Genomic DNA, 22249 nt, shown 5'->3' with positions numbered 1-22249 from the left:
CCTTCTTGTTCACGATGAAACACAGAAATTGCGTGCGAATTTAATACAAAAGTCACAATGTCTACTTAAGTAAAAGAGGACTGACACTCTAACTATCTATGATTTGAACCTCTCCTGTGAGTCCAGTTATAGATTCCGATGCTTCACTTCATGTTTACTGTATACCTTGCACCTTCTTATTGACTCTGAAACACAGAGTTTGCATCCCAATTTAATACCAAAGGCACAATGCCGACTTAAGTTCAAGATGACTGACACTCTCACTTTCTATGATTTGAACCTCTCCTGTGAGTCCAGTTTTAGGTTCCGATGCTTCACTTCTGGTAAACTGTATACCTTGCACATTCTTATTGACGATGAAAGACAGAAATTGCATCCGATAGTAATACAAAAGGCACAACGCCAACTTAAGTACAAGAGGACTGACTTTCTCACTTTCTACGATTTGAACCTCTCCTGTGAGTCCAGTTTTAAATTCCGATGCTTCACTTCAAGATTACTGTATACCTTGCACCATCTTATTGACGATGAAACACCGAAATTGCATCCGAATTTAATACAAAAGGCACAATGCCGACTTAATTACAAGAGGACTGACACTCTCACTTTCTACGATTAGAACCTCTCCTGTGAGTCCTGTTTTAGATTCCGATGCTTCACTTCAGGTTTTCAGTATACCTTGCACCTTCTTATTGACGATGAAACACAGAAATTGCATCCTAATGTAATACAAAAGGCACAATGCCGACTTAAGTACAAGGGGCTGACACTCTCACTTTCTATGATTTGAACCTCGCCTGTGAGGCCAGTTTTAGATTCCGTTGCTTCACTTCAGGTTTACTGTATAGCTTGCACCTCCTTATTGGCAATGAAAAACAGAAATTGCATCCGAATTTAATACAAAAGGCACAATGCCGACTTAAGTACAAGAGGACTGACACTCTCACTTTCTATGATTTGAACCTCTCCTGTGAGTCCAGATTTAGATTCCGATGCATCACTTCAGGTTTACTGTATCCCTTGGACCTTCTTATTGACGATGAAACACAGAAATTGCATCCGAATTTAATACAAAAGACACAATGCCGACTTAAGTACAAGAGGACTGACACTCCCAATTTCTATGATTTGAACCTCGCCTGTGAGGCCAGTTTTAGACTCCGATGCTTCACTTCTGGTTTACTGTATAGCTTGCACCTCCTTATTGGCAATGAAACACAGAAATTGCATCCGAATTTAATACAAAAGGCACAATGCCGACCTAAGTACAAGAGGACTGACACTCTCACTTTCTATGATTTGAACCTATCCTGTGAGTCCAGTTTTAGATTCCGATGCTTCACTTCAGGCTTACTCTATACGTTGCACCCTCTTATTGACGATGAAACACAGAAATTGCATCGGAGTTTAATACAAAAGGCACAATGCCGATTTAAGTAAAAGAGAACTGACACTCTCACTTTCTATGATTTGAACCTCTCCTGTGAGTCCAGTTTTAGGTTCCGATGCTTCACTTCATGTATACTGCATACCTTGCACCTCCTTATTGACGATGAAAGACAGAAATTGCATCCGAATTTAATACAAAAGGCACAATGCCGACTTAAGTACAAGAGGACTGACACTCTCACTCTGTACGATTTGAACCACTCCTGTGAGTCCAGTTTTAGATTCTGATGCTTCACTTCAGATTTACTGTATACCTTGCACCTTCTTATTGACGACGAAAGACAGAAATTGCATCCGAATTTAATACAAAAGGCACAATGCCGACTTAGGTACAAGAGGACTTGCACTCTCACTTTCTACGATTTGAACCTCTCCTGTGAGTCCAGTTTTAGATTCTGATGCTTCACTTCAGGTTTACTGTATACCTTGCACCTTCTTATTGACGATGAAACACAGAAATAGCATGCGAATTTAATACAAAAAGCACAATTCCGACTTAAGTAAAAAAGGACTGACACTCTCACTTTCTATGATTCGAACCTCTCCTGTGAGTCCAGTTTTTGATTCCGATGCTTCACTTCCGGTTTTCTGTATATCTTGTTCCTTCTTATTGACGATGAAACAGAGTTTGCATCCGGATTTAATACAAAAGGCACAATGCCGACTCAAGTACAAGAGGACTGACTTTCTAACTTTCTATGATTTGAACCTCTCCTGTGAGTCAAGTTTTAGATTCCGACGCTTCACTTCGGGTATACTGTATCCCTTGGACCTTCTTATTGACGATGAAACACAGAAATTGCATCCGAATTTAATACAAAAGGCACAATGCCGACTATAGCACAAGAGGACTGACACTCACACATCCTATGTTTTGAACGTCTCCTGTGAGTCCAGTTTTAGATATCGATGCTTCACTTCAGGTTAACTGTATACCTTGCACCTTCTTATTGACGATGAAACACAGAAATTGCATCCGAAATAATAAAAAAGGCACAATGCCGAGTTCAGTACAAGCGGACTGACACTCTCACTTTCTACGATTTGAACCTCTTCTGTGAGTCCAGTTTTAGATCCCGATGCTTCACTTCAGGTTTACTGTATACCTTGCACCTTCTTATTGACGATGAAGCACAGAAATTGCATCCGAATTTAATACAAAAGGCACAATGCCGACTTAAGTACAAGAGGACTGACACTATAACTTTCTATGATTTAAACCTCTCCTGTGAGTCCAGTTTTAAATTCCGATGCTTCACTTCAGGTATACTTTATCACTTGGACCTTCTGATTGACGATGAAACACAGAAATTGCATCCGAATTTAATACAAAAGGCACAATGCCGACTTAAGTACAAGTGGACTGACACTCTCTCTTTCTACGATTTGAACCTCTCCCGTGAGTCCAGTTTGAGATTCCGATACTTCACTTCAGGTCTACTGTATACCTTGCATTTTCTTATTGACGATGAAACACAGAAATTGCATCCGAATTTAATACAAAAGGTAAAATGCCGACTTAAGCACAAGTGGACTGACACTCTCACTTTCTATGATTTGAACCTCTCCTGTGAGTCCAGTTTTAGATTCCGATGCTTCACTTCAGGCTTACTCTATACGTCGCACCTTCTTATTGACGATGAAACACAGATATTGCATCGGAGTTTAATACAAAAGGCACAATGCCGATTTAAGTACAAGAGAACTGACACTCTCACATTCTATGATTTGAACCTCTCCTGTGAGTCCAGTTTTAGGTTCCGATGCTTCACTTCATGTATACTGCATACCTTGCACCTCCTTATTGACGATGAAAGACAGAAATTGCATCCGAGTTTAATACAAAATGCACAATGCCGACTTAAGTACAAGAGGACTGACACTCTTACTTTCAATGATTTGAACCTCTCCTGTGAAGCCAGTTTTAGATTCCGATGCTTCACTTCAGGTTTACTGTATACCTTGCACCTTCTTATTGACGACGAAACACAGAAATTGCATCCGAATTTAATACAAAAGGCACAATGCCGGCTTAAGTACTAGAGGACTGACACTCTCACTTTCTATGATTTGAACCTCTCCTGTGAGTCCAGTTTTAGATACTGATGCTTCACTTCAGGTTTACTGTATACCTTGCACCTTCTTGTTCACGATGAAACACAGAAATTGCATGCGAATTTAATACAAAAGTCACAATGCCTACTTAAGTAAAAGAGGACTGACACTCTAAATATCTATGATTTGAACCTCTCCTGTGAGTCCTGTTTTAGGTTCCGATGCTTCACTTCTGGTAAACTGTATACCTTGCACCGTCTTATTGACGATGAAAGACAGAAATTGCATCCGAAAGTAATACAAAAGGCACAACGCCAACTTAAGTACAAGAGGACTGACTTTCTCACTTTCTACGATTTAAACCCCTCCTGTGAGTCCAGTTTTAGATTCCGATGCTTCATTTCAAAATTACTGTATACCTTGCACCATCTTAGTGACGATGAAACACAGAAATTGCATCCGAACTTAATACAAAAGGCACAATGCCGACTTAAGTACAAGAGGACTGACACTCTCACTTTCTACGATTAGAACCTCTTCTGTGAGTCCTGTTTTAGGTTCCGATGCTTCACTTCAGGTTTGCAGTATACCTTGCACCTTCTTATTGACGATGAAACACAGAAATTGCATCCTAATTTAATACAAAAGACACAATGCCGACTTAAGTACAAGAGGACTGACACTCCTAATTTCTATGATTTGAACTTCGCCTGTGAGGCCAGTTTTAGACTCCGATGCTTCACTTCAGGTTTACTGTATAGCTTGCACCTCCTTATTGGCAATGAAACACAGAAATTGCATGCGAATTTAATACAAAAGGCACAATGCCGACCTAAGTACAAGAGGACTGACACTCTCACTTTCTATGATTTGAACCTCTCCTGTGAGTCCAGTTTTAGATTCCGATGCTTCACTTCAGGCTTACTCTATACGTTGCACCTTCTTATTGACGATGAAACACAGAAATTGCATCGGAGTTTAATACAAAAGGCACAATGCCGATTTAAGTACAAGAGAACTGACACTCTCACTTTCTATGATTTGAACCTCTCCTGTGAGTCCAGTTTTAGGTTCCGATGCATCACTTCATGTATACTCCATACCTTGCACCTCCTTATTGACGATGAAAGACAGAAATTGCATCCGAATTTAATACAAAAGGCACAATGCCGACTTAAGTACAAGAGGACTGAAACTCTCACTCTGTACGATTTGAATCTCTCCTGTGAGTCCAGTTGTAGATTCTGATGCTTCACTTCAGGTTCACTGTATACCTTGTACCTTCTTATTGACGATGAAACACAGAAATAGCATGCGAATTTAATACAAAAGGATCAATTCCGACTTAAGTAAATGAGGACTGACACTCTCACTTTCTATGATTTGAACCACTCCTGTGAGTCTAGCTTTAGATTCCGATGCTTCACTTCAGGTTTACTGTATCCGTTGGACCTTCTTATTGACAATGAAACCCAGAAATTGCATCCGAATTTAATACAAAATGCACAATGCCGACTTAAATACAAGAGGACTGACACTCTAACTTTCAATGATTTGAACCTTTCCTGTGACTCCAGTTTTAGGTTCCGATGCTTCACTTCAGGTTTACTCTATACCTTGCACCTTCTTATTGACGATGAAACACAGAAATTGCATCCGAATTTAATACAAAAGGCACCATGCCGACATAAGTACAAGAGGACTGACACTCTCTATTTCTACGATTTGAACCTCCACTGTGAGTCCAGTTTTAGATTCCGATGTTTCACTTCTGGTTTATGGGATCAATTGGACCCTCTTATTGACGATGAAACACAGAAATTGCATCTGAATTTTATACAAAAGGCACAATGCCGACTTAAGTACAAGAGGACTGACACTCTAACTTTCTCTGATTTGAACCTCTCCTGTCAGTCCAGTTTCAGATTCCCATGCTTCACTTCAGGTTTACTGGAAACCTTGCAACATCCTATTGATGGTGAAACACAGAAATTGCATGCGAATTTAATACAAAAGGCACAATTCCGACTTAAGTAAAAGAGGACTGACACTCTCACTTTCTATGATTCGAACCGCTCCTGCGAGTCCAGTTTTTGATTCCGATGGTTCACTTCAGATTTACTGTATACCTTGCACCTTCTTATTGACGATGAATCACAGAAGTTGCATCCGAAATTAATAAAAAAGCACAATGCCGACTTAAGTACAAGACGACTGACACTCTCACTTTCTACGATTTGAACCCCTCCTGTGAGTCTAGCTTTTGATTCCGATGCTTCACTTCAGGTTTACTGTATCCTTTGGACCTTCTTATTGATAATGAAACACAGAAATTGCATCCGAATTTAGTACAATATGCACAATGCCGACTTAAGTGCAAGAGGACTGACACTCTAACTTTCAATGATTTGAACCTCTCCTGTGACTCCAGTTTTAGATTCCGATGCTTCACTTCAGGTTTACTGTATACCTTGCACCTTCTGATTGACGATGAAACACAAAAATTGCATCCGAATTTAATACAAAATTCACAATGACGACTTAAGTACAAGAGGACTGACACTCTCACTTTGTATGATTTGAACCTCTCCTGTGACTCCAGTTTTAGATTCCGATGCTTCACTTCAAGTTTACTGTATACCTTGCACCTTCTTATTGACGATGAAACACAGAAATTGCATCTGAATTTAATACAATAGGCACAATGCCGACTTAAGTACAAGAGGACAGTTACTCTCACTTTCAATTATTGGAACCTCTCCTGTGAGTCCAGTTTTAGATTCCAATGCTTCACTTCAAAATTACTGTATACCTTTCACCTTCATATTGACGATGAAACACAGAAATTGCATCCGAATTTAATACAAAAGGCACAATGCCGACTTAAGTGCGAGAGGACTGTCACTCTCACTTTCTATTATTTGAACCTCTCCTGTGAGTCCAGTTTTAGATTCCGATGCTTCATTTTCAAGATTACTGTATTCCTTGCACCTTCTTATTGACGATGAAATACAGGAATTGCTTTCGAATTTAAAACAAAAGGCACAATGCCGACTATAGCACAAGAGGACTGACACTCTCACTTTCTATGATTTGAACTTCTCCTGTGAGTCCAGTTTTAGATTCCGATGCTTCACTTCAGGTATACTGCATCCCTTGGACCTTCTTATAGACGACGAAACACAGAAATTGCATCCGAATTTAATACAAAAGGCACAATGCCGACTAAAGTACAAGAGGACTGACACTCTCACTTTCTATAATTTGAACCTCACTTGTGAGTCCAGTTTTAGATTTCGATGCTTCACTTCAGGTTTACTGTATACCTTGCACCTTCTGATTGACGATGAAACACAGAAATTGCATCCGAATTTAATACAAAAGGCACAATGCCGACTTAAGTACAAGTGGACTGACACTCTCTCTTTCTACGATTTGGACCTCTCCTGTGAGTCCAGTTTTAGATTCCGATGCTTCACTTCAGGTTTACTGTATACCTTGCACCTTCTTATTGACGATGAAACACAGAAATTGCATCCGAATTTAATACAATAGGCACAATGCCGACTTAAGTACAAGAGGACTGACACTCTCTCTTTCTTCTATTGGAACCTCTCCTGTGAGTCCAGTTTTAGATTCCGATAGTTCACTTCAAAATTACTGTATACCTTGCACCTTCATATTGACGATGAAACACAGAAATTGCATCCGAATTTAATACAAAAGGCACAATGCCGACTTAAGTACAAGAGAACTGACACTCTCACTTTCTATGATTTTAACCTCTCCTGTAAGTCCAGTTTTAGATTCCGATGCTTCACTTCAGGTTTACTGTATACCTTGCGTCTTCTTATTGACGATGAAACACAGAGTTTGCATCCGAATTTAATACAAAAGGCACAATGCCGACCTAAGCACAAGAGGACTCACACTCTCACTTTCTACGATTTGAACCTCTCCTGTGAGTCCAGATTCAGAATCCGATGCTTCACTTCACGTTTACTGTATCCCTTGCACCTTCTTATTGACGATGAAACACAGATATTGCATCCGAATTTAATACAAAAGGCACAATGCCGACTTAAGTACTAGAGGACTGACACTCTCACTTTCTACGATTTGAACCTCTCCTGTGAGTCCAGTTATAGATTCCGATGCTTCACTTCAGGCTTACTGTATACCTTGCACCTTCTTATTGACGATGAAAAACAGAAATTGCATCCGAATTTAAAACAAAAGGCACAATGCCGGCTTAAGTACTAGAGGACTGACACTCTCACTTTCTATGATCTGAACTCCGCCTGTGAGTCCAGTTCCAGATTCCGATGCCTCACTTCAGGTTTACTGTATACCTTGCACCTTCTTATTGCCAATGTAACACAGACATTGCATCCGAATTTAATACAAAAGGCACAATGCCGACTTAAGTACAAGAGGACTGACACTCTCACTTTATACGATTTCAACCTCTCCTGTGAGTCCTGTTTTAGATTCCGATGCTTCACTTCAGGTTCACAGTATCCCTTGGACTTTCTTATTGACGATGAATCACAGAGTTTGCATCCGAATTTAATACAAAGGGCACAATACCGACCTAAGTACATGCGGACTGACACTCTCACTTTCTATGATTTGAACATCTCCTGTAAGTCCAGTTTTAGATTCCGATGCTTTACGTCAGGTTTACTGTATCCCTTGGACCTTCTTATTGACGATGAAACACAGAGTTTGCAACCGAATTTAATACAAAAGGCACAATGCCGACCTAAGTACAAGAGGACTGACACTATAACTTTCTATGATTTAAACCTCACCTGTGTGTCCAGTTTTATATTCCGATGCTTCACTTCAGGTATACTTTATCACTTGGACCTTCTGATTGAGGATGAAACACAGAAATTGCATCCGAATTTAATACAAAACGCACAATGCCGACTTAAGTACAAGTGGACTGACACTCCCTCTTTCTACGATTTGAACCTCTCCTGTGAGTCCAGTTTGAGATTCCGATACTTCACTTCAGGTTTACTGTATACCTTGCATTTTCTTATTGACGATGAAACACAGAAATTGCATCCGAATTTAATACAAAAGGTAAAATGCCGACTTAAGAACAAGTGGACTGACACTCTCAATTTCTATGATTTGAACCTCTCCTGTGAGTCCAGTTTTAGATTCCGATGCTTCACTTCAGGCTTACTCTATACGTTGCACCATCTTATTGACGATGAAACACAGAAATTGCATCGGAGTTTAATACAAAAGGCACAATGCCGATTTAAGTACAAGAGAACTAACACTCTCCCATTCTATGATTTGAACCTCTCCTGTGAGTCCAGTTTTAGGTTCCGATGCTTCACTTCATGTATACTGCATACCTTGCACCTCCTTATTGACGATGAAAGACAGAAATTGCATCCGAATTTAATACAAAAGGCACAATGCCGACTTAAGTACAAGAGGACTGACACTCTCACTTTGTACGATTTGAACCTCTCCTGTGAGTCCAGTTTTAGATTCTGATGCTTCACTTTAGATTTACTGTATACCTTGCACCTTCTTATTGACGATGAAAGACAGAAATTGCATCCGAATTTAATACAAAAGGCACAATGCCGACTTAAGTACAAGAAGAATTGCACTCTCACTTTCTGCGATTTGAACCTCTCCTGTGAATCCAGTTTTAGATTCTGATGCATCACTTCAGGTTTACTGTATACCTTGCACCTTCTTGTTCACGATGAAACACAGAAATTGCGTGCGAATTTAATACAAAAGTCACAATGTCTACTTAAGTAAAAGAGGACTGACACTCTAACTATCTATGGTTTGAACCTCTCCTGTGAGTCCAGTTATAGATTCCGATGCTTCACTTCAGGTTTACTGTATACCTTGCACCTTCTTATTGACTCTGAAACACAGAGTTTGCATCCGAATTTAATACCAAAGGCACAATGCCGACTTAAGTTCAAGATGACTGACACTCTCACTTTCTATGATTTGAACCTCTCCTGTGAGTCCAGTTTTAGGTTCCGATGCTTCACTTCTGGTAAACTGTATACCTTGCACCTTCTTATTGACGATGAAAGACAGAAATTGCATCCGATAGTAATACAAAAGGCACAACGCCAACTTAAGTACAAGAGGACTGACTTTCTCACTTTCTACGATTTGAACCTCTCCTGTGAGTCCAGTTTTAGATTCCGATGCCTCACTTCAAGATTACTGTATACCTTGCACCATCTTATTGACGATGAAACACCGAAATTGCATCCGAATTTAATACAAAAGGCACAATGCCGACTTAATTACAAGAGGACTGACACTCTCACTTTCTACGATTAGAACCTCTCCTGTGAGTCCTGTTTTAGATTCCGATGCTTCACTTCAGGTTTTCAGTATACCTTGCACCTTCTTATTGACGATGAAACACAGAAATTGCATCCTAATGTAATACAAAAGGCACAATGCCGACTTAAGTACAAGGGGCTGACACTCTCACTTTCTATGATTTGAACCTCGCCAGTGAGGCCAGTTTTAGATTCCGTTGCTTCACTTCAGGTTTACTGTATAGCTTGCACCTCCTTATTGGCAATGAAAAACAGAAATTGCATCCGAATTTAACACAAAAGGCACAATGCCGACTTAAGTACAAGAGGACTGACACTCTCACTTTCTATGATTTGAACCTCTCCTGTGAGTCCAGATTTAGATTCCGATGCATCACTTCAGGTTTACTGTATCCCTTGGACCTTCTTATTGACGATGAAACACAGAAATTGCATCCGAATTTAATACAAAAGACACAATGCCGACTTAAGTACAAGAGGACTGACACTCCCAATTTCTATGATTTGAACCTCGCCTGTGAGGCCAGTTTTAGACTCCGATGCTTCACTTCTGGTTTACTGTATAGCTTGCACCTCCTTATTGGCAATGAAACACAGAAATTGCATCCGAATTTAATACAAAAGGCACAATGCCGACCTAAGTACAAGAGGACTGACACTCTCACTTTCTATGATTTGAACCTATCCTGTGAGTCCAGTTTTAGATTCCGATGCTTCACTTCAGGCTTACTCTATACGTTGCACCTTCTTATTGACGATGAAACACAGAAATTGCATCGGAGTTTAATACAAAAGGCACAATGCCGATTTAAGTACAAGAGAACTGACACTCTCACTTTCTATGATTTGAACCTCTCCTGTGAGTCCAGTTTTAGGTTCCGATGCTTCACTTCAGGTATACTGCATACCTTGCACCTCCTCATTGACGATAAAAGACAGAAATTGCATCCGAATTTAATACAAAAGGCACAATGCCGACTTAAGTACAAGAGGACTGACACTCTCACTTTATACGATTTCAACCTCTCCTGTGAGTCCTGTTTTAGATTCCGATGCTTCACTTCAGGTTCACAGTATCCCTTGGACTTTCTTATTGACGATGAATCACAGAGTTTGCATCCGAATTTAATACAAAGGGCACAATACCGACCTAAGTACATGCGGACTGACACTCTCACTTTCTATGATTTGAACATCTCCTGTAAGTCCAGTTTTAGATTCCGATGCTTTACGTCAGGTTTACTGTATCCCTTGGACCTTCTTATTGACGATGAAACACAGAGTTTGCAACCGAATTTAATACAAAAGGCACAATGCCGACCTAAGTACAAGAGGACTGACACTATAACTTTCTATGATTTAAACCTCACCTGTGTGTCCAGTTTTATATTCCGATGCTTCACTTCAGGTATACTTTATCACTTGGACCTTCTGATTGAGGATGAAACACAGAAATTGCATCCGAATTTAATACAAAACGCACAATGCCGACTTAAGTACAAGTGGACTGACACTCCCTCTTTCTACGATTTGAACATCTCCTGTGAGTCCAGTTTGAGATTCCGATACTTCACTTCAGGTTTACTGTATACCTTGCATTTTCTTATTGACGATGAAACACAGAAATTGCATCCGAATTTAATACAAAAGGTAAAATGCCGACTTAAGAACAAGTGGACTGACACTCTCAATTTCTATGATTTGAACCTCTCCTGTGAGTCCAGTTTTAGATTCCGATGCTTCACTTCAGGCTTACTCTATACGTTGCACCATCTTATTGACGATGAAACACAGAAATTGCATCGGAGTTTAATACAAAAGGCACAATGCCGATTTAAGTACAAGAGAACTAACACTCTCCCATTCTATGATTTGAACCTCTCCTGTGAGTCCAGTTTTAGGTTCCGATGCTTCACTTCATGTATACTGCATACCTTGCACCTCCTTATTGACGATGAAAGACAGAAATTGCATCCGAATTTAATACAAAAGGCACAATGCCGACTTAAGTACAAGAGGACTGACACTCTCACTTTGTACGATTTGAACCTCTCCTGTGAGTCCAGTTTTAGATTCTGATGCTTCACTTTAGATTTACTGTATACCTTGCACCTTCTTATTGACGATGAAAGACAGAAATTGCATCCGAATTTAATACAAAAGGCACAATGCCGACTTAAGTACAAGAAGAATTGCACTCTCACTTTCTGCGATTTGAACCTCTCCTGTGAATCCAGTTTTAGATTCTGATGCATCACTTCAGGTTTACTGTATACCTTGCACCTTCTTGTTCACGATGAAACACAGAAATTGCGTGCGAATTTAATACAAAAGTCACAATGTCTACTTAAGTAAAAGAGGACTGACACTCTAACTATCTATGGTTTGAACCTCTCCTGTGAGTCCAGTTATAGATTCCGATGCTTCACTTCAGGTTTACTGTATACCTTGCACCTTCTTATTGACTCTGAAACACAGAGTTTGCATCCGAATTTAATACCAAAAGCACAATGCCGACTTAAGTTCAAGATGACTGACACTCTCACTTTCTATGATTTGAACCTCTCCTGTGAGTCCAGTTTTAGGTTCCGATGCTTCACTTCTGGTAAACTGTATACCTTGCACCTTCTTATTGACGATGAAAGACAGAAATTGCATCCGATAGTAATACAAAAGGCACAACGCCAACTTAAGTACAAGAGGACTGACTTTCTCACTTTCTACGATTTGAACCTCTCCTGTGAGTCCAGTTTTAGATTCCGATGCTTCACTTCAAGATTACTGTATACCTTGCACCATCTTATTGACGATGAAACACCGAAATTGCATCCGAATTTAATACAAAAGGCACAATGCCGACTTAATTACAAGAGGACTGACACTCTCACTTTCTACGATTAGAACCTCTCCTGTGAGTCCTGTTTTAGATTCCGATGCTTCACTTCAGGTTTTCAGTATACCTTGCACCTTCTTATTGACGATGAAACACAGAAATTGCATCCTAATGTAATACAAAAGGCACAATGCCGACTTAAGTACAAGGGGCTGACACTCTCACTTTCTATGATTTGAACCTCGCCAGTGAGGCCAGTTTTAGATTCCGTTGCTTCACTTCAGGTTTACTGTATAGCTTGCACCTCCTTATTGGCAATGAAAAACAGAAATTGCATCCGAATTTAACACAAAAGGCACAATGCCGACTTAAGTACAAGAGGACTGACACTCTCACTTTCTATGATTTGAACCTCTCCTGTGAGTCCAGATTTAGATTCCGATGCATCACTTCAGGTTTACTGTATCCCTTGGACCTTCTTATTGACGATGAAACACAGAAATTGCATCCGAATTTAATACAAAAGACACAATGCCGACTTAAGTACAAGAGGACTGACACTCCCAATTTCTATGATTTGAACCTCGCCTGTGAGGCCAGTTTTAGACTCCGATGCTTCACTTCTGGTTTACTGTATAGCTTGCACCTCCTTATTGGCAATGAAACACAGAAATTGCATCCGAATTTAATACAAAAGGCACAATGCCGACCTAAGTACAAGAGGACTGACACTCTCACTTTCTATGATTTGAACCTATCCTGTGAGTCCAGTTTTAGATTCCGATGCTTCACTTCAGGCTTACTCTATACGTTGCACCTTCTTATTGACGATGAAACACAGAAATTGCATCGGAGTTTAATACAAAAGGCACAATGCCGATTTAAGTACAAGAGAACTGACACTCTCACTTTCTATGATTTGAACCTCTCCTGTGAGTCCAGTTTTAGGTTCCGATGCTTCACTTCAGGTATACTGCATACCTTGCACCTCCTCATTGACGATAAAAGACAGAAATTGCATCCGAATTTAATACAAAAGGCACAATGCCGACTTAAGTACAAGAGGACTGACACTCTCACTCTGTACGATTTGAACCTCTCCTGTGAGTCCAGTTTTAGATTCTGATGCTTCACTTCAGATTTACTGTATACCTTGCACCTTCTTATTGACGATGAAAGACAGAAATTGCATCCGAATTTAATACAAAAGGCACAATGCCGACTTAGGTACAAGAGGACTTGCACTCTCACTTTCTACGATTTGAACCTCTCCTGTGAGTCCAGTTTTAGATTCTGATGCTTCACTTCAGGTTTACTGTATACCTTGCACCTTCTGATTGACGATGAAACACAGAAATAGCATGCGAATTTAATACAAAAAGCACAATTCCGACTTAAGTAAAAAAGGACTGACACTCTCACTTTCTATGATTCGAACCTCTCCTGTGAGTCCAGTTTTTGATTCCGATGCTTCACTTCCGGTTTACTGTATACCTTGCACCTTCTTATTGACGATGAATCACAGAAATTGCATCCGAAATTATTACGAAAGGCACAATGCCGACTTAAGTACAAGACGACTGACACTCTTACTTTCTACGATTTGAACCACTCCTGTGAGTCTAGCTTTAGATTCCGATGCTTCACTTCAGGTTTACTGTATCCGTTGGACCTTCTTATTGACAATGAAACCCAGAAATTGCATCCGAATTTAATACAAAATGCACAATGCCGACTTAAATACAAGAGGACTGACACTCTCAATTTGTACGATTTGAACCTCCACTGTGAGTCCAGTTTTAGATTCCGATGTTTCACTTCAGGTTTATGGGATCAATTGGACCCTCTTATTGACGATGAAACACAGAAATTGCATCTGAATTTTATACAAAAGGCACAATGCCGACTTAAGTACAAGAGGACTGACACTCTAACTTTCTCTGATTTGAACCTCTCCTGTCAGTCCAGTTTTAGATTCCCATGCTTCACTTCAGGTTTACTGTATACCTTGCAACTTCCTATTGACGATGAAACACAGAAATTGCATGCGAATATAATACAAAAGGCACAATTCCGACTTAAGTAAAAGAGTACCGACACTCTCACTTTCTATGATTCGAACCTCTTCTGTGAGTCCAGTTTTTGATTCCGATGCATCACTTCAGGTTTACTGAATACCTTGCACCTTCTTATTGACGATGAATCACAGAAATTGTATCCGAAATTAATACAAAAGGCACAATGCCGACTTAAGTACAAGAGGACTGACACTCTCACTTTCTACGATTTGAACCTCTCCTGTGAGTCCAGTTTTAGATTCTGATGCTTCACTTCAGGTTTACTGTATACCTTGCACCTTCTTATTGACGATGAAACACAGAAATAGCATGCGAATTTAATACAAAAGGCACAATTCCGACTTAAGTAAAAAAGGACTGACACTCTCACTTTCTATGATTCGAACCTCTCCTGTGAGTCCAGTTTTTGATTCCGATGCTTCACTTCCGGTTTACTGTATACCTTGCAGCTTCCTATTGACGATGAATCACAGAAATTGCATCCGAAATTATTACGAAAGGCACAATGCCGACTTAAGTACAAGACGACTGACACTCTCACTTTCTACGATTTGAACCACTCCTGTGAGTCTAGCTTTAGATTCCGATGCTTCACTTCAGGTTTACTGTATCCGTTGGACCTTCTTATTGACAATGAAACCCAGAAATTGCATCCGAATTTAATACAAAATGCACAATGCCGACTTAAATACAAGAGGACTGACACTCTCAATTTCTACGATTTGAACCTCCACTGTGAGTCCAGTTTTAGATTCCGATGTTTCACTTCAGGTTTATGGGATCAATTGGACCCTCTTATTGACGATGAAACACAGAAATTGCATCTGAATTTTATACAAAAGGCACAATGCCAACTTAAGTACAAGAGGACAGACACTCTAACTTTCTCTGATTTGAACCTCTCCTGTCAGTCCAGTTTTAGATACCCATGCTTCACTTCAGGTTTACTGAATACCTTGCAACTTCCTATTGACGATGAAACACAGAAATTGCATGCGAATATAATACAAAAGGCACAATTCCGACTTAAGTAAAAGAGTACTGACACTCTCACTTTCTATGATTCGAACCTCTTCTGTGAGTCCAGTTTTTGATTCCGATGCATCACTTCAGGTTTACTGTATACCTTGCACCTTCTTATTGACGATGAATCACAGAAATTGTATCCGAAATTAATACAAAAGGCACAATGCCGACTTAAGTACAAGAGGACTGACACTCTCACTTTCTACGATTTGAACCTCTCCTGTGAGTCCAGTTTTAGATTCTGATGCTTCACTTCAGGTTTACTGTATACCTTGCACCTTCTTATTGACGATGAAACACAGAAATAGCATGCGAATTTAATACAAAAGGCACAATTCCGACTTAAGTAAAAAAGGACTGACACTCTCACTTTCTATGATTCGAACCTCTCCTGTGAGTCCAGTTTTTGATTCCGATGCTTCACTTCCCGTTTACTGTATACCTTGCACCTTCCTATTGACGATGAATCACAGAAATTGGATCCGAAATCATTACGAAAGGCACAATGCCGACTTAAGTACAAGACGACTGACACTCTCACTTTCTACGATTTGAACCACTCCTGTGAGTCTAGCTTTAGATTCCGATGCTTCACTTCAGGTTTACTGTATCCGTTGGACCTTCTTATTGACAATGAAACCCAGAAATTGCATCCGAAATTAATACAAAATGCACAATGCCGACTTAAATACAAGAGGACTGACACTCTCAATTTCTACGATTTGAACCTCCACTGTGAGTCCAGTTTTAGATTCCGATGTTTCACTTCAGGTTTATGGGATCAATTGGACCCTCTTATTGACGATGAAACACAGAAATTGCATCTGAATTTTATACAAAAGGCACAATGCCGAGTTAAGTACAAGAGGACTGACACTCTAACTTTCTCTGATTTGAACCTCTCCTGTCAGTCCAGTTTTAGATTCCCATGCTTCACTTCAGGTTTACTGTATACCTTGCAACTTCCTATTGATGATGAAACACAGAAATTGCATGCGAATATAATACAAAAGGCACAATTCCGACTTAAGTAAAAGAGTACTGACACTCTCACTATCTATGATTCGAACCTCTCCTGTGAGTCCAGTTTTTGATTCCGATGCATCACTTCAGGTTTACTGTATACCTTGCACCTTCTTATTGACGATGAATCACAGAAATTGTATCCGAAATTAATACAAAAGGCACAATGCCGACTTAAGTACAAGAGGACTGACACTCTCACTTTCTACGATTTGAACCCCTCCTGTGAGTCTAGCTTTAGATTCCGATGCTTCACTTCAGGTTTACTGTATCCCTTGGACCTTCTTATTGCCAATGAAACACAGAAATTGCATCCGAATTTTATACAAAATGCACAATGCCGACTTAAGTACAAGAGGACTGACACTCTAACTTTCAATGATTTGAACCTCTCCTGTGAAGCCAGTTTTAGATTCCGATGCTTCACTTCAGGTTTACTCTGTACCTTGCACCTTCTTATTGACGACGAAACACAGAAATTGCATCCGAATTTAATACAAAAGGCACAATGCCGGCTTAAGTACTAGAGGACTGACACTCTCACTTTCTATGATTTGAACCTCGCCTGTGAGTCAAGTTTTAAATTCCGATGCTTCACTTCAGGTATACGTCACCCCTTATACCTTCTTATTGACGATGAAACATAGAAATTGCATCCGAGTTTAATACAAAATGCACAATGACGACTTAAGTACAAGAGGACTGACACTCTCACTTTCTATGATTTGAACCTCTCCTGTGAGTCCAGTTTTAGATTCTGATGCTTCACTTCAGGTTCACTGTATACCTTGCACTTCTTGTTCACGATGAAACACAGAAATTGCATGCGAATTTAATACAAAAGTCACAATGCCTACTTAAGTAAAAGAGGACTGACACTCTAACTATCTATGATTTGAACCTCTCCTGTGAGTCCAGTTATAGATTCCGATGCTTCACTTCAGGTTTACTGTATACCTTGCACCTTCTTATTGACGATGAAACACAGAGTTTGCATCCGAATTTAATAGAAAAGGCACAATGCCGACTTAAGTTCAAGATGACTGACACTCTCACTTTCTATGATTTGAACCTCACCTGTTAGTCCAGTTTTAGGTTCCGATGCTTCACTTCTGGTAAACTGTATACCTTGCACCTTCTTATTGACGATGAAAGACAGAAATTGCATCCGAAAGTAATACAAAAGGCACAACGCCAACTTAAGTACAAGAGGACTGACTTTCTCACTTTCTACGATTTGAACCCCTCCTGTGAGTCCAGTTTTAGATTCCGATGCTTCATTTCAAGATTACTGTATACCTTGCACCTTCTTATTAACGATGAAACACAGAAATTGCATCCTAATTGAATACAAAAGGCACAATGCCGACTTAAGTACAAGGGGACTGACACTCTCACTTTCTATGATTTGAACCTCGCCTGTGAGGCCAGTTTTAGATTCCGTTGCTTCACTTCAGGTTTACTGTATAGCTTGCACCTCCTTATTGGCAATGAAAAACAGAAATTGCATCCGAATTTAATACAAAAGGCACAATGCCGACTTAAGTACAAGAGGACTGACACTCTCACTTTCTATGATTTGAACCTCTCCTGTGAGTCCAGATATAGATTCCGATGCATCACTTCAGGTTTACTGTATCCCTTGGACCTTCTAATTGACGATAAAACACAGAAATTGCATCCGAATTTAATACAAAAGACACAATGCCGACTTAAGTACAAGAGGACTGACACTCCCAATTTCTATGATTTGAACCTCGCCTGTGAGGCCAGTTTTACACTCCGATGCTTCACTTCAGGTTTACTGTATAGCTTGCACCTCCTTATTGGCAATGAAACACAGAAATTGTATCCGAATTTAATACAAAAGGCACAATGCTGACCTAAGTACAAGAGGACTGACACTCTCACTTTCTATGATTTGAACCTCTCCTGTGAGTCCAGTTTTTGGTTCCGATGCTTCACTTCATGTATACTGCATACCATGCACCTCCTTATTGACGATGAAAGACAGAAATTGCATCCGAACCTAATACAAAAGGCACAATGCCGACTTAAGTACAAGAGGAATGACACTCTCACTTTGTACGATTTGAACCTCTCCTGTGAGTCCAGTTTTAGATTCTGATGCTTCACTTCAGATTTACTGTATACCTTGCATCTTCTTATTGACGATGAAACACAGAAATTGCATCCGAATTTAATACAAAAGGCAAAATGCCGACTTAAGTACAAGAGGACTTACACTCTCACTTTCTACGATTTGAACCTCTCCTGTGAGTCCAGTTTTAGATTCTGATGCTTCACTTCAGGTTTACTGTATACCTTGCACCTTCTTATTGACGATGAATCACAGAAGTTGCATCCGAAATTAATACAAAAAGCACAATGCCGACTTAAGTACAAGACGACTGACACTCTCACTTTATACGATTTGAACCCCTCCTGTGAGTCTAGCTTTAGATTCCGATGCTTCACTTCAGGTTTACTGTATCCCTTGCACCTCCTTATTGGCAATGAAACACAGAAATTGTATCCGAATTTAATACAAAAGGCACAATGCTGACCTAAGTACAAGAGGACTGACACTCTCACTTTCTATGATTTGAACCTCTCCTGTGAGTCCAGTTTTTGGTTCCGATGCTTCACTTCATGTATACTGCATACCTTGCACCTCCTTATTGACGATGAAAGACACAAATTGCATCCGAACCTAATACAAAAGGCACAATGCCGACTTAAGTACAAGAGGAATGACACTCTCACTTTGTACGATTTGAACCTCTCCTGTGAGCCCAGTTTTAGATTCTGATGCTTCACTTCAGATTTACTGTATACCTTGCACCTTCTTATTGACGATGAAAGACAGAAATTGCATCCGAATTTAATACAAAAGGCACAATGCCGACTTATGTACAAGTGGACTGACACTCTCAATTTCTACGATATGAACCTACCCTGTGAGTCCAGTTTTAGATTCCGATGCTTCACTACAGGTTTACTGGATCCCTTGGACCTTCTTATTGACCATGAAACACAGAAAATGCATCTGAATTTTATACAAAAGGCGCAATGCCGACTTGAGTACAAGAGGACTGACACTCTTACTTTCTCTTATTTGAACCTCTCCTGTGAGTCCAGTTTTAGATTCCCATGCTTCACTTCAGGTTTACTGTATACCTTGTAAGTTCCTGTTGACGATCAAACACAGAGTTTGCATCCGAATTTAATACAAAAGGCATAGTGCCGACTTAAGTACAAGAGGACTAACTGTCTAACTTTCTATGATTTGAACCTCTCCTGTGAGTCCAGTTTTAGATTCCGATGCTTCACTTCAGGTATACTGTATCCCTTGGACCTTCTTATTCACGATGTAACACAGAAATTGCATCCGAATTTAATGCAAAAGGCACAATGCCGACTTAAGTAAGAGAGGACTGACACTCTCACTTTCTATGATTTGAACCTCTCCTGTGAGTCCAGATTTAGATTCCGATGCTTCACTTTGGGTTTACTGTATACCTTGCACCTTCTTATCGACGATGAATCACAGAAATTGCATCCGAATTTAATACAAAAGACACAATGCCGACATACGTACGAGAGGACTGACATTCTCACTTTCTACGATTTGACCTCTCCTGTGAGTTCAGTTTTAGATTCCGATGCTTCACTTCAGGTTCACTGTATCATTTGGACCTTCTTATTGACGATGAAACACAGAGTTTGCATCCGAATTTAATACAAAAGGCACAATGCCGACTTAAGTACAAGAGCACTGACACTCTCACTTTTTACGATTTGAACCTCCCCTGTGAGTCCAGTTTTAGATTCCGATGCTTCACTTCAGGTTTACTGTGTACTTTGCACCTTCTTATTCACGATGAAACACAGATATTGCATGCGAATTTAATACAAAAGGCACAATGCCGGCTTAAGTACTAGAGGACTGACACTCTCACTCCCTATGATTTGAACCTCGCCTGTGAGTCCAGTTTTAAATTCCGATGCTTCACTTCAGGTATACGTTACCCCTTATACCTTCTTATTGACGATGAAACACAGAAATTGCATCCGAGTTTAATACAAAATGCACAATGACGACTTGAGTACAAGAGGGCTGACACTCTCACTTTCTACGATTTGAACCTCTCCTGTGAGTCCAGTTTTAGATTCGGATGCTTCACTTCAGGTTTACTGTATACTTTGCACCTTCTTATTCACGATGAAACACAGATATTGCATGCGAATTTAATACAAAAGTCACAATGCCGACTTAAGTAAAAGAGGACTGACGCTCTAACTTTCTATGATTTGAACCTCTCCTGTGAGTCCAGTTATAGATTCCGATGCTTCACTTCAGGTTTACTGTATTCCTTGCACCTTATAATTGTCGATGAAACACAGAGTTTGCATCCGAATTTGATACAAAAGGCACAATGAAGACTTAAGTTCAAGAGGACTGACACTCTCACTTTCTACGATTAGGACCTCTCCTCTGAGTCCTGTTTTAGATTCCGATGCTTCATTTTCAAGATTACTTTATTCCTTGCACCTTCTTATTGACGATGAAACACAGAAATTGCATCCGAATTTATTACAAAAGTCACAATGCCGACTTAAGTACAAGAGGACTGACACTCTCACTTTCTACGATTTGAACCACTCCTGTGAGTCCAGTTTTAGTTTCCGATGCTTCACTTTAAGATTACTGTATACCTTGCACCTTCTTATTGACGATGAATCAAAGAAATTGCATCCGAAATTAATACAAAGTGCACAATGCCGACTTAAGTACAAGAGAACTGACACTCTCACTTTCTATGATTTGAACCTATACTGTGAGTCTAGTTTTAGATTCCGATGCTTCTCTTCAAGATTACTGTATACCTTGCACCATCTTATTGACGATGAAACACAGAAATTGCATCCGAATTTAATACAAAAGGCACAATGCCGACTTAAGTACAAGAGGTCTGACACTCTCACTTTCTACGATTTGAACCTCTCCTGTGAGTCCAGTTATAGATTCCGATGCTTCAATTCAGCTTTACTGTATACCTTGCACCTTCTTCTTGACGATGAAACACAGAAATTGCATCCGAATTTAATACAAAAGGCACAATGTCGGCTTAATTACTAGAGGACTGACACTCTCACTTTCTATGATTTTAACCTCGCCTGTGAGTCCAGTTTTAGATTCCAATGCCTCACTTCGGGTTTACTGTATGCCTCGCACCTACTTATTGACGATGTACACAGAAATTGCATCCGAATTTTATACAAAAGGCACAATGCCGACTTAAGTGCAAGAGGACTGACACTCTCACTTTCTACGTTTTGAACGTCTCCTGTCAGTCCAATTTTAGATTCCGATGCTTCACTTCAGGTTCACTGTATCCCTTGGACCTTCTTGTTGGTGATGAAACACAGAA

Source organism: Schistocerca americana, chromosome 8, assembly GCF_021461395.2.
Source record: "Schistocerca americana isolate TAMUIC-IGC-003095 chromosome 8, iqSchAmer2.1, whole genome shotgun sequence".
In the NCBI taxonomy this organism is placed as follows: domain Eukaryota; kingdom Metazoa; phylum Arthropoda; class Insecta; order Orthoptera; family Acrididae; genus Schistocerca; species Schistocerca americana.
Note: the sequence above shows the minus strand (reverse complement) of the source record.